Source organism: Alligator sinensis, unplaced genomic scaffold, assembly GCF_000455745.1.
Source record: "Alligator sinensis unplaced genomic scaffold, ASM45574v1 scaffold630_1, whole genome shotgun sequence".
NCBI classification, from domain to species: Eukaryota; Metazoa; Chordata; order Crocodylia; family Alligatoridae; genus Alligator; species Alligator sinensis.
The window spans coordinates 626,080-642,716 of NW_005842522.1; the positions used below are offsets into that span (position 1 = coordinate 626,080).

At 45.2% G+C, this 16,637-nt stretch overlaps 1 protein-coding gene across 1 annotated transcript in view; it reads right to left on the reverse strand.

Moving 5' to 3' along the window:
* DOCK3 (dedicator of cytokinesis 3) overlaps positions 1-16,637 on the reverse strand; it is a 590,333-nt gene that overhangs the window by 188,132 nt on the left and 385,564 nt on the right. The gene's annotated exons all lie outside the window — the stretch shown is intronic.

The window sequence follows — 16,637 nt, forward strand, 5'->3', positions numbered from 1 at the left end:
CCTTTGGGTGCCTGTCACTTTAAGGGACAGAGCAGACATCAGGGCAGCCAGCAGGTGTGTGCCTGGGTAATGAGGCAGTCACATGACTGCAGGAGAGCCCTGGGATTGGAGGAGGGAGCTAAGCAGCTTCCATTTTAGATCCAGGCTCTCAGTCTACTGCTGGCAGCCAGATAGACACCGCTCGGCTGGCGGCTCAGGAACACCTTAGAGGCAAGGACAGGAGCTATGGGGATGGCAGGAGGCTCCTGGTCCTGGGTATGACTGAAAACTGCACCCTGCTGGGGAAGCATGGCCTGGTGGGGCTGCCTGTGGCAGGGTAACTCTCCAGAAATCCCAGGCCAGTTGCCTCCCCAGAGAAAGGCAATAGGGGCACCTTATTATCCCAGCCCCCACTACCCAGTGGGTTATAGTGCAGACACTGGGGCCAGGCATGCCTAGGGAGAGGCACCCGAGCCCAGGGGGACGTAAGACCCTGAAGGTTGTGGGGCCAGGCACACCTAGAGAGAGGCACCTGAGCCCAGGGGGGTGTAAGACCCCGAGACTCCAGCAAGGGGGGCAGAAGTATGTGGCTTGGAAAGGAGCTAGTGGCCGAGTTCAACCCAGTGCGAGGCATTAGGCTGGTGGCCACATAGAGTAGGGTGCACGGTGGTGTCTGAAGGGCTGTGTGTGGATTGGCTGGAGAGTGAGTAGCAAAGCCTGAAGGTTGCGTAGTCATGAAGTAGGGCAGATCTGAGAGTGGCCTAGTGAGGAGCAGAGTGAATGAGGCCCTGTGAGAGGCGGCAGCGTGCAAGAGAGAATGCTAGGGGCTCAATGAGGGGCAGAGTTTAGCCTGCCCCTGAACTGGTGCTATAATCAACATATGATGCCATCTGCTAGGCATGGGGCACAGTAAAGGAAGGTCAGAGTTGTGTGTAAACCCCTTGCCATGAGGTATTAAATGGGCAGCCTACTGCTTACTACAACAGGTATCCCAACAAGCTGTGGCAGGTGAGACAGGGAAAACTGCCCTAGACAAAGTGGTGGGCCAGTATGGTGACTGGCCACAAGTAGGCGCCTTTGTTACACATAGGTTTTTCCCCCACAGAATTTTGTGACTTATGCATGCCCATTGTAGGTGGCTACGTGGGCACATGCACTCCTGGCCAGCCATAGCCTTAATGAGTATGCTCATTAGCCATGTGGATGCCCATATGTCCATACTGTACGAACAGGGAACAGAACCACACATTATAAGTGTAAAAAATGCCAGTTACACACCTGGAAAACTGCCATTTGGGCAGGAGTTGAGACTTGTTTAAAAATCTTGTCCACAAGCAAATTTAGATTCATTTTCTAAAACTGATGTATTTACATTCACAGAAGAGCCGGCATGGACACTTGTATTTCAGTTTAATTTAGGTTTATTTCACTTTCGTTAAAATTGCTCCTTACTGAATCAAGCTAAATTAAAATAAAGGTTGCCACACAGATTTTTGGACTGATGTTAACTAAATCACTTTAAAATTGTTCCTTAGATAAAACTAAAGTATAACTTTGCATGTAGACAAGCTCTAAGATTTAATACTATAGTTTTTCTTCTCAATGGAAATGCAGATACAGTTTATATACTATTTTGCTATATATAGTATTCCCCTAACAATGGGAGTAGGGGTGAGAAACAGTGCATTTGCAAATTAAGAAAACCCTTATGTCTCTTGACATATCTGTTCTGTACCTTCAGAAACAAAGATGAAAAAGAAGGTTAGGAAAATCATGGAAGTTTAACTAAAAATCTTGATTTAAACAAAAAAAATCTACTAATGCTCTATTATTTTTCCAAATACTGTGTAAAAGGACCATTGATTTACTCATTGCACAATATCTATCACAAGCTATGTTTCTGTTTACAATGATATGCTATAACTAAGCATGAGATATTCTGAAGTATTTTAATATTGAAGATGCTTCATATTTTTGCTCTACAAAACAACTGCATACTCGATCCTTTAAGTGGAGTATAATGATCACCAAAATACCACTACAAAAATGATCTTGTTCAAATTTCTGAGAAAAATCAAAATGGAAAAAATTGGATTGCTGGGTACAGCATCACAGATACTATACTTTTTATTCCTGATTCTATCTTCCAGCCTACAGCAGTTCAGACTCCATAGAACAAAAATGATATGTTTAAAAAGTGTAGCGTGAGAGCAAAAACCCCCCAATAACGACATGCTTCAAGTTACTTAAGTGGAATAAAATGTAAAACATCAGGGATCTAAAGACTCATGCTTCCAACCACTGACTGAAAGGGTTAAGAAGCATGCATAGGGAGGTTATTTAATAATTCTACAGCTAGGACATTAATTTCTCTCTGAAACACCTTCTGTTAGCCAATTTCAAAAACAAGATATTTGATTAGGGCAGGAGTGCTCAACCACTAGCCCATAGACCCATGCTATGCAACCCATGGGGCTCTCTCCCCAGGTGCAAAAATTTGGCAGCAGGGAAGTAGTGGCAGCTAATTGATTTAAATGGCAGGGAAGGTTTTTCACAGGCCCATAAGTGATTTATGAGAATAAGTTCAATTGAAACTAGAAAGAGCATGTTCTCTAAAGTCATTTTGAAAATCCTAACCACAATTTATATGATGCTATTGATGGCAGAGACCTAAAATGGGAACAACAAGGTTAAACTTGGCAGATTTAAAGTGGCTTGTTTGTGGATCTAAAAATCTATTACTGCATCCCAGAGAAATTACAAACAAAAAACCGTAAAATATCCTTTGCAGAGGAAGTAAAATGACTTGTGTGACAAAAGTGACTGGTGCATTACTGTTTTATCTTACAAGAGCAACTATGTATTCAAATCCTGACTAGTTCTGTAAGTAGGAGTGTCAAGGTCAACTGGGTCCTAGACAGGGACAGAAGGAGGATTTGCTGGCTAGAATTAATATATATTGACAGAGTTGCATGTGGAAGTTTGCACAGTTCCTGGAATGCATTATACCAGCTGCCTCAAGCTAGTACTTCAAATGCCATCTTAATAGGTAAGCAAAAGAACACAAAAATGCCAATTAAAAATCATACAAAACATGTGAGATTTTTATGAGATAGTAATTGATACATGACTCCTAGAGCTACACCAACATCAGCAATAATGCTGAGACACACAACAGACCCAATCACTTTATAAACATAGCCTTAGAAACACAATAAAATCTTTAATGACAGAAAAAAAACAGCACAAGAAAGACAGTTAACTTTCAGTCTTTCAAGAGAGATTTAAACACACGAAGCAAATAGCTACAATAAAAAGTGCTCAGGTAAAATTTTGCTGAAGTCTGCTAGAAACTAGAGCAGTGAGGTATCTCTGAGCTACAGAAATACTGTAGATTGTTTTGATGACTAGTGACTGTGTATGTGAGGGGCTGGCAATGTTTTTGGCCAGAGTGCCAAAAAACCCCACAACCTCAATTTGTAAGATGTTGGCATGCCAGGCGCGGATGGTGGGGGAGCTTCAAGAGGCCAGATCCTTGTTGTGGCAGTGCAGCTCTGGCCCCTTCCCCAAAGCATGCATGCCAAGCAAAATGTATTTGTGTGTCACACTCTGGCACATGTGCCTACCCCTGGTGTATGTGCTGGATTCTGTCTTCTCAAGTGAAAAGACAAGGCTCTAGTATCTTCCAGATACAGATACCAGATGTATGAGAAATAATGCTGTGTCCAGCTTGAGGTAGAACAGAGAGATCAGCAAATACAGAAATAGTAGCATGACCTAGATAAGAACCTAGATATCTTCTAGGCTAGAAACAGAAATTACACATAAACCAGCGCAAGCAATCAGAAACCAGTTCAAATCTATAACAACTTCAGTGCACACAAACTGCTTTCAAAATGGCCTGAACCAGGTTAAGGTAAACCTGGATGGATGTAGTATCAGACTTAACTGATTTAGGTTAAATTCGTCTATTGAACTTCTGTCCCTGATCCTCTCCAGATTCAAGTTGACTCACAGTCCCCCAGCATCCTAGGATGCTTTGCACTTCCCTTGCAAACCCCATCTTGCCAAGTGGGAGAGCTAGCCTTGATTCAAGTTGTCTACTCCAACAGAGCAGAGAAGTATGCTCTAGTGCTCCCTGGCTTCTGGCCTGGGCCACTGCAGGCATGTGGCTGCACTTCTGGAATCAAAAAGTGAATGTGTGTTCACTTGCTTATCCGTTTAATCTATGCAATTTAAACTAACCTGCGAAGATTGAATCGATTCAGCCTCAGGCTTTTTGACTGTCTGTCCTTAGCCCTGATGCTGAGGATGAGTCCATTTCAGGAGACAGAACAATTGAGATCACAAGGATCTAGACCTTTTGTAGTAGTAAAGGTTCTGTGCAGTCTTCTGTGTTCAATGACTGAAAAAAGTGGTGCCAGTGTACTCTCTTGAGTCTGATATACAGCAGAACAGGAAACGAATCATACTTACCATGCAACAGTTAAAATAAGAAAAGAAAATCCTCTGTTTGATAAATTAAATGAAAAAGCTTCACCAAATAATTTTATTTTTACAAAATACATCTTAGAATTCTAGCAAGACAGAAGGAAATGTAAAAAGAATAAAATGAGGCAGTGCAGTGGGGCAAATTCACTTCTTGTCAACTGTTCTGTTCTCTCTCAGGTTCCTGTAGAGAGTCAGTATAGCAAAAACAGATTGAAACAAGACTGGTACACACAGGCTACAGAATGCTTGCTACTTTAACATAATCACTGAAGTCTCTATTTTGTCTATGTATTTGGAATTGAATGGAGTTGGCAGGAAGTTCTTTTCTAATATACAAATCACCTTTTTCTGAAGATTCTTTTAATGACATTTTTCATAGAGCTGAGTGATATACTTCTGGCTCTTAACACCATTGTATCTTGCTATTGTAATAAAACCATAAACTTTAACATAATAAAGCGGCTTAAAAATTATTTCACCTTTTCTATGAAGCACCTTGAACAAAATCTGTGGAATTGGCTTTTTATCTAAGAAAAGAAGACAAAAGGTGGGAAATTGTAGAGCAGACTATTGTGGAACCAATTAATGACGGGAGGACTAAGTTTTACCTTACTGCCAATGAATGAGTTCATTTTCCCTGTGAAGTGGGCATGATATTAGAGAAATAAGGTTCTTCCTTCAAAGAGGAACATTAGTTTTGACTCATCCAGGCAGGAGGTTCCTGGTTATTCCTTACTTATTGAGATACACCACCAGCCAAGCTTATCTGCCTTAATTTCCTAGGGTGTGTAGATGAAACGGGGGCCCTAAATTGAAATGGTGGGTTTTAAAAAACACTACTTCAAATTTAGGGCTGATTAAACCCCTGTGATGAGCACACCCCCCCCTATGACTTACCTGCCTCTCTGGCAGGAAGAAGAGGGCAAGCTGCCAGTGGGCGGAGCAGTCCCTGGGCTGCGGGTGCCCGGGGAGGGCGCCCCCCCCCCCCCCCCCCCCCGGCAGCAGCAAGCACCTGGCTTGGGCAGTCCCGGGGGACACCACGGCTGCAGAGGGAAGCACTTGGCCCTGCACAGCTCAAGCAGGTAGGCAGGCTCCAGGGGGTAAAAAAAGGTAGGCTCGCCACTTTTCTCGGGCAGAGCCTGCCTTCCCGGGCTGCATGTGCTGGATCAGCATCAAAATTTGGGACAATCTCAAATGAATCTTCTGTTTACAACCTCAAATAAGTCATCTGTTTACAGCCTTAGCTGCATAAACCTGCTTAGAGCCCATCGGGGCTCTGCTGCCACAGCTACACTGACATTTGTACTCAAACTCGCTGAGTTAAAGCTAGCTCAGGAAAAACTACATGGACTGCAATTACACTTTTGGATTATAGTACAGACATAACCATACACTTGAGAAGAGTAGAGATTTCTCAAGGTGCATTTTGGTTATTATGTGCAAGTTTTGGCTGGTGTACAAGATAAGTTAGGTAGCACAAAAGAGTGGCAATCCTGTGAGTCCCACTTTCAGTTCCTGGGAACCTACCTAAGTCAGAGGCCCTTTGGCTGTGGCCATCTGCTTTCTGTTAGTTACAGGTGAAGTGAAGCAGAAGCTAGTACTGATAAACATTTCAGAAAATGATGTGCATAAAACCTGAGGGCCAGAGAGATTTAGTCAGACTGAGCTCATGACAAAGCCACAGATGAGCACTTAATGTTTCCCACAGTAGCTTTTGAAATCTTCCCTTCAGGCTGGATCTAGCAAGAGGGGTTGGTCTGTGAGCCAGATTCAGCACATGGAACTGTTTTGCAGGCCAGATGAGTGGCACAGGATCAATCTGTAGGTGAGATCCAGGACACAGGACCAGTCTCTGAGCTAAACTCCATAATGCAGGGCATCATCATCTGGCCCACTGAGCTCCCCATGGGTCTAGGGGACAGGATGAGTGGTGCAATTAATGCTGCCACTGCATCCAAGCCACCACATTCTGCACTCATGGGGATCTCTCCATGTCAGGTCTCCTACAAAGCAGTTCTTTTCTTTAATGAAAGGGAGTGGCCACAATCATCCATGTCACTGTCTGCTCTTAACTGGACTACTGAAATGCATTATTATGATGGCTAGCCTTGAAGCCTACAGAATGTTATTCTCCTGTTTATGGGTGTGAATGGATGCAGCAAGGTTTACTTGTGTTCTGTAAAATGCAATGGCTTTCCATTTCTGTCAGGTAGGTAGTTAGTCATATTCTTATTCTTCATTCATCCTGTTTACATGATTCAGCAAAAATAAGGAAAACAAATACAATTATTTCCTTCTTAATATATCTTTCATCCTTCCCTCCTCTCCTTTCTTGGCTCCCTTCAGTCTCTTCCTTGCAACTCCCATTTCCCCATAAAAGGGGGTTTCTTTAAAAGCTCATGTTGGACTGTTATTTCCTTTAGTAACAATTCAAAGGTCTTGAAGTGAGTATAAGAGCTTGACTTATAGAAATACAGGAGAACAAGACTGGATACTTAGCCTAACAAAAGGTAGGGGATATGATTGGCTTTCTGTAAATACACCAGAGAGATAATAGAAAAAAGCTACTTGTCAGAGCAAGAACATATGACTATAAATTAGATACGAATTATTTCAGAACTGAAATTAGAAGAATGTTCCTTATCACCAGACCAGTGAGGTTCTGGAACAGCTTCCCAATAGGAACAGTGGGGACAAGAAAACGGACTAATTTTAAAATGGAACATGATGTACCTATAAACAGAATTACATGATGTGGATTATGTGTACATCATGGTGTAGCATGTCCTGGAAGAGACATTCCTGAGCATGCCCTACTCCCTATATGCTCCAAACTCAGAAATATATTGGTGAAGCTTCTTTGGGTTTCTCCTCAGTATTGCTCTCAAAAGCATGGCAGAGCCGGATCTCAAGAGCAAATACAGGGAGTAGGGAGGAGGGAAGACACCCTGGAGTGTCTTTACCAGCATACCATATCCATATACTTGAATCCAAGATGATTCCCCAATAATTAGATTCTACACATGGAAAATTTGGAAAATTGTTACAATTTTCCATGTATAGGATCTAACTGTTGGATGGCCATGTTAAATTTATCCCCTGCACCACTGTTACAGGGCAAGCAGCAGGAGAATCAAGTAGCCTGGCCTGCCCCTTGCTGTTTGTCCAAGGGCCAGGGTTAGGGCCAAGGCTGCCACCAACATTGCAACCACTGCTGCCAAGATAGTGGGGGCTAAGTCAGCATGTATTCTATGCCATGGGCTGGAATGAGGCTGGAGCTGGAGTCAAAAGCCAGGGTAAGCAGTGGTGGTCAGGAGTGGGGAGGTGCTGAAGGGAATAGTGGGGGGGAAGGCTTGTCTTGGATATTTACTAAATATGGTATTTTCGAAGTGGTTGCAGAGGAGTGGAGTGCCCTCAGGAATGTCCCTACTAGGGCACATGGCCACAGCAATATATTCCAGCTATGGAATTACATAGCTATGGAATCAACCAGCTATGGTTTACATAGATTAGATCAGTGGGGGCCAATCTTTTTGGTAGGTGTGCCACATCTCCCCTGAGTACCACTCCAATCCCCCTTTCCTGTCCAGTTGGTTGATCTGCTTTCTGCTCCCTGCCTGATCTGATGCTTTGTTTTCTGTTCCCTGTCCTGTGCTCTCTCCCTGCTCTGGTGCTCTGCTTTATGCTCCCCCCCAATCTGTTACTGTGTTGCTTATTTCCACCCCAGTCTGCCATATGCCACACACAGAGGCTACCTGTACCAGCTATGGCACACATGCTTCAGGTTAGCCACTCCCAGATTAGATCATCTACACTTCCCTTGTTACCACCACATTGTTTTGATTATAACACACTTTTCTTCCCTCAAAAAATAATAAAAAACACAGTTAATTTACATGTGGAGGTGCCCTGTAATCAAAACAATATGTTATTAATGTACAGAGCAAATGGACTTATATGGCACCTTAAAAGCCAGCCAGGTGTGGCCATGATGGGTGCTGGGCAGGATCATCTATGCTGCATGGTGACAATGGAACAGATGACCCATGTGCGGGCCACCTCCCGATCCCGTCCATGTCACCATGTGCGAGCCGGGAGCGATATGCGGACCCGTCTTTGCGCATGCGGGCTGTGGCCAGCAGCCCAGGCACGCGGGGTCAGAGGAAACCGTGCGGCGGCAAGGCACGCACGGGCTAGAATTAGTCACAGATGCGTAGTGGTTGATTCAAAGATTATTTACTTACACCCAAGATGGTCGCGGTGTAGCCTGGACAGTTTCCAGGTTCAGCTCCGCTTAAATCCTCGTTGGAGGACTACAACAAATTCGGTTCTTGGGCCCCAGAGTTGTTAAGGCTCCGCGGGTTCGGCAATTTCTTTCCCACGGAGTTGTCGAAGCTCCGTGGGTTTGGTTCGGCTCTCTGGCCCCGGAGTTGTTAAGGCTCTGTGGGTTCGGCAATTGAGTATATAGGATAGGGATATGTCTAGGATTGCGCTCGGCGACGGGGAGAGGCCAGAGGCTGTCTAGACCTCTGTTGCCTTCTTAAGAAATGCGTTGGGTTCGTAAGGATCCACAGCGCTTAGAGATCTTCACGCTCTCCCTCTCGGACTCCAATTGCTTTCTCTCCAACTTGGGCGGAAACCACCCAAGCTCTTTATACGGCTAGCAAGCCAATTGCTAGCCGCCACGTGTGCATAATTTAACACAAGCCAATAATGGGGCTCGAATTAAAATACAAATGGCAGGAACTCCTTTGCACCGTGCATTTCTGAGATGCAAAAGAAATGCACCATGCAAAGAAGGCTACAAATTGGCGGGAAAATTCTCCGTTGCACCGGAGTTCTCCTTTGCAGCAGAGAACTCCACCGTGCAAAGAATCTGCAATTTAGCAGGAACATAATTTAGCAGTGCCGAAGCACACACAAACAAAAACTCACAACTTTGGGTTGTGACAACCCACATGACACTTTTAAGGGCAGCAGAACACCCAATATAATACCCTTAAGGGCCGGCTATTGTGAGGTCACTGCCCTCAAGTGTGCAGCATATGGACTAGGGACAGACATTTAAAAAGCCTGAGCCTGAATTGATTCAATCTTTGCAGGTTAGTCTCAAACTGGTTTCAGCCATTTTCAAACTGGTTTGCGTGCAATGAATATCTGTTCTGTTACAGGTTTAACCAAGTTTCTGATCACTTAAACTAGTTTATGTGTAATGTCTGTTCCTAGCCAGGGTGACCTGTTCTGCCACCATCGTGCCGGGGTAGGTGACCTTACACAACAAGATCAGTTTGTGTAGGTAAATGCTGCAATGGCTGGGATATCCAGATTACTACTACCTGCAGTTTCTAGGAACCTTCCCACTCTTCTCCAGGGGAGTGGAAGGCAGGCAGGGTAGATACTTAGATGTCTTAAGAACCCCGAGATAAGCTGAGGCAGGATGTTAAAAAATCTTGGGTGCCCAGTTTTAGGGCATATCATCACTGGAACCACAGAGCTAGGAAACAGCCCACAAAGGGAGCTGCTAGGAAACCATATGGAAAACCTAAAAAAAAAAAAAAAATGGTAAATTTAGATTGTGAACCCCTAAAGCCAGGGCTGTTTGGATCCAGGGTTTTAGCTCTGTATATCATGTGAAGTTAGGACTCAAAACTGCAATTCAAATCTGACCTTTCAATTATGGCCGCCAGTCTTTGTTTTAGTAAAAACTAAAAATATTTGCCTGGACATGTACTGACATGGAATTTTAGGTTGACAACAATATGGTGAGCCTTGGGCAAAATTATCTTTGGTACAGAGGATGCTTCTTTCAATTTTAGTATTTTTAATGCATTTAACTCTGGATCCTTTTCTTGATTATTTGATTCTCCTGTGTGATTTTGTAACAGCAATAGCAATTCAAGGACTTTATCTGCTGTTATTGACTTGTCTTCAGGGGAAAAACTGTTTTTCTTAAAACTGAACCTGAACACATGAGGTTGACTTATATAATATTTGTAATATAAATTTATAATCTATTATCAGAACAATATGGCATATTTTTCATTAGGCTGCTGGTTAGGATTCTTAGGCCTTTCACCATTAAAGAAAATGATTTTTCAGAAGAACACCAACACTTGCACTCTCTGATATTGTACTATAAACACTATAATACTAACCCAATCAAATGGCAGGAAACAAAATGGACATTATCTTGTAAGTTTAGTAAACTGGCTGCACTAAAACTCCTTTAGGATGCAAACAGACTTCACAGTATTCTGTACATTTTATTGTACAATCATACAAACATCAATCTGCGGTCCCAGGATAAATCCTAAAAAAAATTCCCTGGATAAGAGGTAGTAAAATGTATCTCCAAATATTGTAAAGTATGTCTGTACAGTTATCCCAGGATTGTATACCTGAATCACTGCCAGAAAAGCAGCACTTTAGTCTGCTCATTAAATCGTGATTAGAAGAGTGGTGTGTGTATACATCAGCCTTGGGATATTTTTATTCCCAGACAAACATAGATACAACTTATCCAGGGACAAATGCAACATCTGTTCCTACCCTTAACACAATAAAAAAATAACAATGGATAATTCAGAGGGTTGGTAATAGACCTTTCACATTTATGCCACTAAAATAAATTCCCAAAAACCCACTGGGCCTCTCTCTCTTTATGAAGAATTCAACATTATAGGTACTTTTCTGGATGTCTGGCCCAGACACAGAATTACTTGAGTTTGTATTCTGTTGAGGAAAAAGCATATAAAAGAGAGTTGGTCTAGTGGGAGCAGTGTGTGTGCGTGTGCGCATGCATACACATACACGTGAGTATGCATTACAGCTGTTCAAAGCTTTGGGTGGTGATCCAATTTGGAGGAGATTCGGCCCAAGTTGGCGACCGAATCTCTGAATCCGAATCGAATCAGGGGACCAATTAAAAGGTCCGAATCGATTCAAAGCTTTGGAAAAGATTTGGAGAGCTTTGATGATTTGGGCAGTCCCTGGTGCCTGCAGCAGGGAGCTGCAGCCAACTCTGAGCTGGTAAAGCTCAGTACTTTAAAAAAAAGCCCTGGTGCTCACCAGATGTTGCCAGGCAGAGAGGTGGGGGTTACTTGCTAACCCCCACTGCATGGGGGGCTCTGTACAAGCCCCCTGACTCCCACCCTGCTCCCCTGGCCCCCCACAGGTGCCCCGCCCAGACCAGCTCCGGCCCTTTAAGGCAAAACAAACAAACAAAAAACAAACAAACAAACAAAAAACAAGAAAAGGCCTGGGACTCACTGGTCCTGCAGCAGCCTTGGGGCTTCGGGGGGATTGTGCCTGGCAGTACCTACTGAGCCAGGGCTTTTTTTTTTTTTTTTTTTTTTTTTTTTTTTTTTTTTTTACAAGTGCTGAGTTTCTTGCTGGGCAGCCATTGCAGGGCTGGGAGAGCGGGCAGGGGATGGGCCTGGCCTGGCTGATTCGGAGCAGCAGCAGAATCTCCAAATCAGATTTGGCTAAATCAAATTGGGACAGTGTTTTGAATCACTGAATCGAATCACCATCCCCTGAACTGGCCAAATCCGAAGTGAATACTAGCTGCTTCGCACAGGCCTAGTATGTATGTATCTATATACACTGTGTGTGTATATATATTTGAACACAACTGGAGATAGATTAGAACAGATATGGTCTAAAAACTCTTTAAAGGTATGTTCCTAAAGAATCCAAATGCACTCAGATTCTCTAGACCAGGTCGGCATTAAATGGAGTTTCCTTCATTTTTCAAGAAGCTGAAAGCATGGAAGTGTATTGAACTGACTGTGAAGACTGTTTGAAGGCTCTACTTTTGCTAGTCAATCACCTAGCTATAGAAATACTTCTATATGCAAAGACATAGATGGGCCACCACTACTGCCATCATAACATCCTGTATTGATAGCAATTTGTGCCAGTCACATATTGGAGAAATCACTTGTGCATCAGATAAATGTTAATGCAAAACAGGTGTTTCATGACAGTTTCATAGTTGTTAGGGGCTGGAAGGGACCTTACAGATCATTGGGTCCAGCACCCTTGCACTTGGGCAGGAAAGACTGCTGGGATCAGATGACCCCAGCAAGATGGGCGTCAAGATGCTTTTTGAAGATTGCCAAGGTGGATGGCCTCTGGGGGCAGCCTGTTCCAAACCTTTGGCACTCGACTTGTAAAGAAGTTTTTTCTCATGTCTAGCCTGAACCCATCCTCAATCAGCCTGTGCCCATTATTTCTTGTCCTCTCTGCAGAGGTAGGGGTGGGCGCAGCTGATTAACAGATGCCCCCCACCCCCAGGCCCTGATCTACTTATAGGCTGCCACCAAGTCCCCTCTGAGTCATCTCTTCTCCAGGCTGAACAGTCCTAAGTCTTTCAGCCTCTCCTCGTATGACCTGGTCTCTATGCCTCTTTGCTAAGTAATATCCCTCATACAGCAAGGGGATTATTGAGGATAAAGCGATCATTCAGAATCTCAGATGGAGAATAAAGGTATTGAACTTGCTGATGTCCATTATGGGTTTCCATCAAACTTTCTTCTGGGGAACAAAGAAATATTTACAATAAAAAATATTTGCCACTTTTCTGGGAAGTAGAGGTTCTAAAGCATTTAAGTAGGGGAGAGAATCCAAGTCTCTTTTAATAAACCTCTCAGATGAGGGGTCCCTAAAGGGGATCCAAAAGTGAAATGGCATTGGACAATGTGTAGAATTTGATTTGTATCGGGTAGAAAAAATGTTTAGAGCTGATCTGATCACCGGTAAACCAGTGGAGTGCTGCTAGCTGGGTGACTGCTGCCTGTCTGACAAAAGCCCTAACAAAGGGGCAGAGCCAGTCTAGGTCCAGGAGGGTATAAAACGATTCCTGAGTGAACAGGGGCAGCAAACAGGGAAGTTTGCAAACAGTTCACTGGGAGCAAGAAGAGGATGGGGAAGAGGAAGAGAATCCAGGCCGCAGATCCTGCTCTGGGAAGGTAAATGAGCCAGGGCTGTCTGTGTGTTTAGCTTGCTGAGTGTTTGTTTGGTGGGCTGTGTCTTTGGGTGTGTGCTCTGAGCAGCTGGGAGAGCTTCTAGCTGGGTGATTGCTGCCTGCCTCTGACAAATGCCCTAACAAGGGGGTGGAGCCAGTCCAAGCCCAGCAGGGTATAAAAGGAGACTTCGCAAATGACCAGGAAGTAAGCAAACAGGGACTGCAAACAGGGAAGTTTGCAAGTCAGTTTGTCACCCCCCACTCTGAAGAGGAGCCTCTAAAGTAAGCTCTTTCCTAAAATAAGAGTATATAACCTGTGTATATTTAGTAGTTAGACCAATACTTAAGCCCTTTGTTTAACTAGAGTCCAGAGCAATTGGGGAGTTCTCCAGAGAGTTTACCCAGAAACTCCCTATCACCTTCTTCACTGTAAGCTTGATGAGAGCAAGCAGGTTAGCAGGGAAAAGGGAACCTTACAGGACCAAGGAGCAGTAAACAGGCCAGCTTACAGGGGAGTTTGCTAAGGAAGGTCTGCTTGGAATGAGGGTCAGAAAGAAAGAGGTGTAGAAAGAGAGGAGGCAGATTTAAGAGACCAGGAGAGATAGCTGGAGGACAGCACAATGCCAGAGCCATTGTTACTGCCAGCTCTTCCTTTGCTTGCACTTGTGTGGTGTCTGTTGAGGCAGCACCACTCACTATCGAAGCTTCCACCCAGCTCCTGGTTTGGAACCATGGAGACTGAGGCTTGCAGGTTCCTTCCAGTGCCAGCTAGATGGGAGACTGCTTGCGATGTGAATGGTGCCTCTCAGTGGTGCCCCTCAGGGAACAGGCAAGAGAGCTACAGGAGGAGGTGGCAAGGCTCTGAAGCATCCTTCACCATGAGGAGTTCATCGATTCCATGTTGGAGGAGACCTGAAGGACTGCCAGAGTCAGTGCTAGAGAAGGAAGATATGGACTCCCAGGAAGGTGGAAGCTGGAAGCTTGTGACCTCTGGCAGCAAGCAGAAATCTTCATCCCCACCTGCAGTGGTTTGCTGGGAGAACAGACACAGAGCCCTAGCAACAGAGGAGGAAGAGCATATTACATTGGTGGAAGAAGTGAGGTCAGGCCAGGCCAGGCCAGGCCAGGCATCCCCCCAAGGTTGGGAGGACTGAGACCACTGCCAACAAGCGGAAGTGACACCTGGTGGTGGTTGGAGACTCTTTTCTGCAGGGGATGGAGGCATCCATCTGCCGATCTGACCTGTTGTTCTCGGGAGTTCTGTTGCTTGCCCAGAGCCTGGATCTGAGATGTCACGGAGAGGTTACCAAGACTCATCAAGCCCTCTGATTACTACCCCACACTATTTCTCCATGTGGGCAACAATGATATTGCTAGGGGAGACCCTGAGCAGATCAAAAGTGACTACAAGGCTCTGGTTGCAAGGTTGAAAGGGACAGGGGTTCAGGTGGTGTTCTCCTTGATCATTCCAGTCAAGGAGAAGTGCCCAGGCAGGAGCGGATGCATCCTGCAGATCAATGAATGGCTGCGCAGATGGCGTTGCCAGCAGGGCTTTGGCTTAACCACAGAATGTTGTTCCAAGAAGACGGATTGCTAGGAAAAGACAGGATCTACCTGAGAAAGAGGGAAGAGAATTTTCACAGACAGGCTTGCTAACCTAGGAGGAGGGTTTTAAACTCGGTTCACTGGGGGATGGAGACAAAAGCCTTGAAGTAAGTGGGGAATTGGGTGACCTTGAAGAAGCACAAGCAGGAGGGGGCAACAGAGGAGGCCTTCTCATTTTTCCTGAGAAAGTAGGCTAATCAGCTAGTACCTCACGTGTCTGTACAACAGTCAAAAAGCCTAAGCCTGAATTGATTCAGTGTTTGCAGGTTAGTCTAACCTGCAGAGAGTGAACAAGTTGGCAAGTGGATAGACACTCGGCACATGCCTGCAGTGCTCAAGCCAGAAGCCCGGGGGTGCTAGAGCACCCTCCTTTCCACAGGGAAGTTGAGCTGAGGAGTGGGGGCATGGCCAGGCCCTAGCAAGCCCACCTCAGCGGTTCCCTGACAGTGGGGAGCAATCTGGGCACACAGGGCTGCCCAGCCCCAGGACAGAACCTGTGGCAGAATACCATCTCTGTCTCTCCCCAGAACTCTGCTATCTGACAATTTGATTACCGTGGTCACTGCAGAGGGCAGACACCTCTGACCCTAAGTTGTAACCTGAGCTGGATACATTCCTGAGGGAGGGGGGGAACCCACTCCCTCTGCCTATGTGACTGGCATCACATACCTGGGTGGGGGGCTTAAGCTCTCTATTGTTCTAAGCAATGCCATCACGACTGGGAAGGAGCTAAAGACCCTGCCAGTCTACCCGGCAATGCATTTCAAATTGGTTGGCTGGCAGCCAACAGTTGCTGCCTTCTTTGGATCAGGTAAATGAGGTCATAAGATCTATATAAATCAAGCACTGCCCAGGAGGAGGGATCATAGCCATAATGACAACTCACAGAGAGAAGCTGGACCATCTGAAACTCGTTCTCTCTCTTGAAACTCATGATCAATGAACTGCCTGCCTCTAGAGGGAATCTCCACCTGCCTTTGGATGATACTTGTGTGTAGGCTACCAGAGATCTAACTATATATATATATGTGTGCTTGCAGTAATTCAGATACATGATCAAAGGCTACTATGCCACTTTGCTCTACGGGATTTCTCTGATATTGCTCTACCCTGTACCCTATTCCAAACCTACTCCTTGTAACCCATAAAGTTCTCCTTTGCCCCTCGCGTGGGAGACTTATTGGGAGAGGGTCAAGATTACACCTTGGGGTCCCCTTGGTTCGGCTGACTAAGGAAGACCACTATTTGTGCTTTAAACTGAGGGTAGTACCCCAAGTTCTTGCAGTGGGTCAAGTACCCTCAAGGACTACTAGGCCTGTGTTTCTCAGAGGGCGCAGGTCCATGAGCATTCCAGACTCTGGGTGGTGGCAGTGTTACCCCCAGACTAGCGGGTGCGCTCCAGGAAGGGGGTCAGCCAGACGTGAGGCACCCCCAGGGAGGCACTCTGAGCCTGGAAGGTGGTTGGGTGCAGTGAGGTGGGTGGCTCAGCACAGGAGCACCCCCTACTGGCCCGCCACAGAGCTCCCCTGCCAACTCTGCAAGACAACCTACCCAGCATGACCCCGTTAAGGTGAAGGGGGCAGGGAGAATGGTT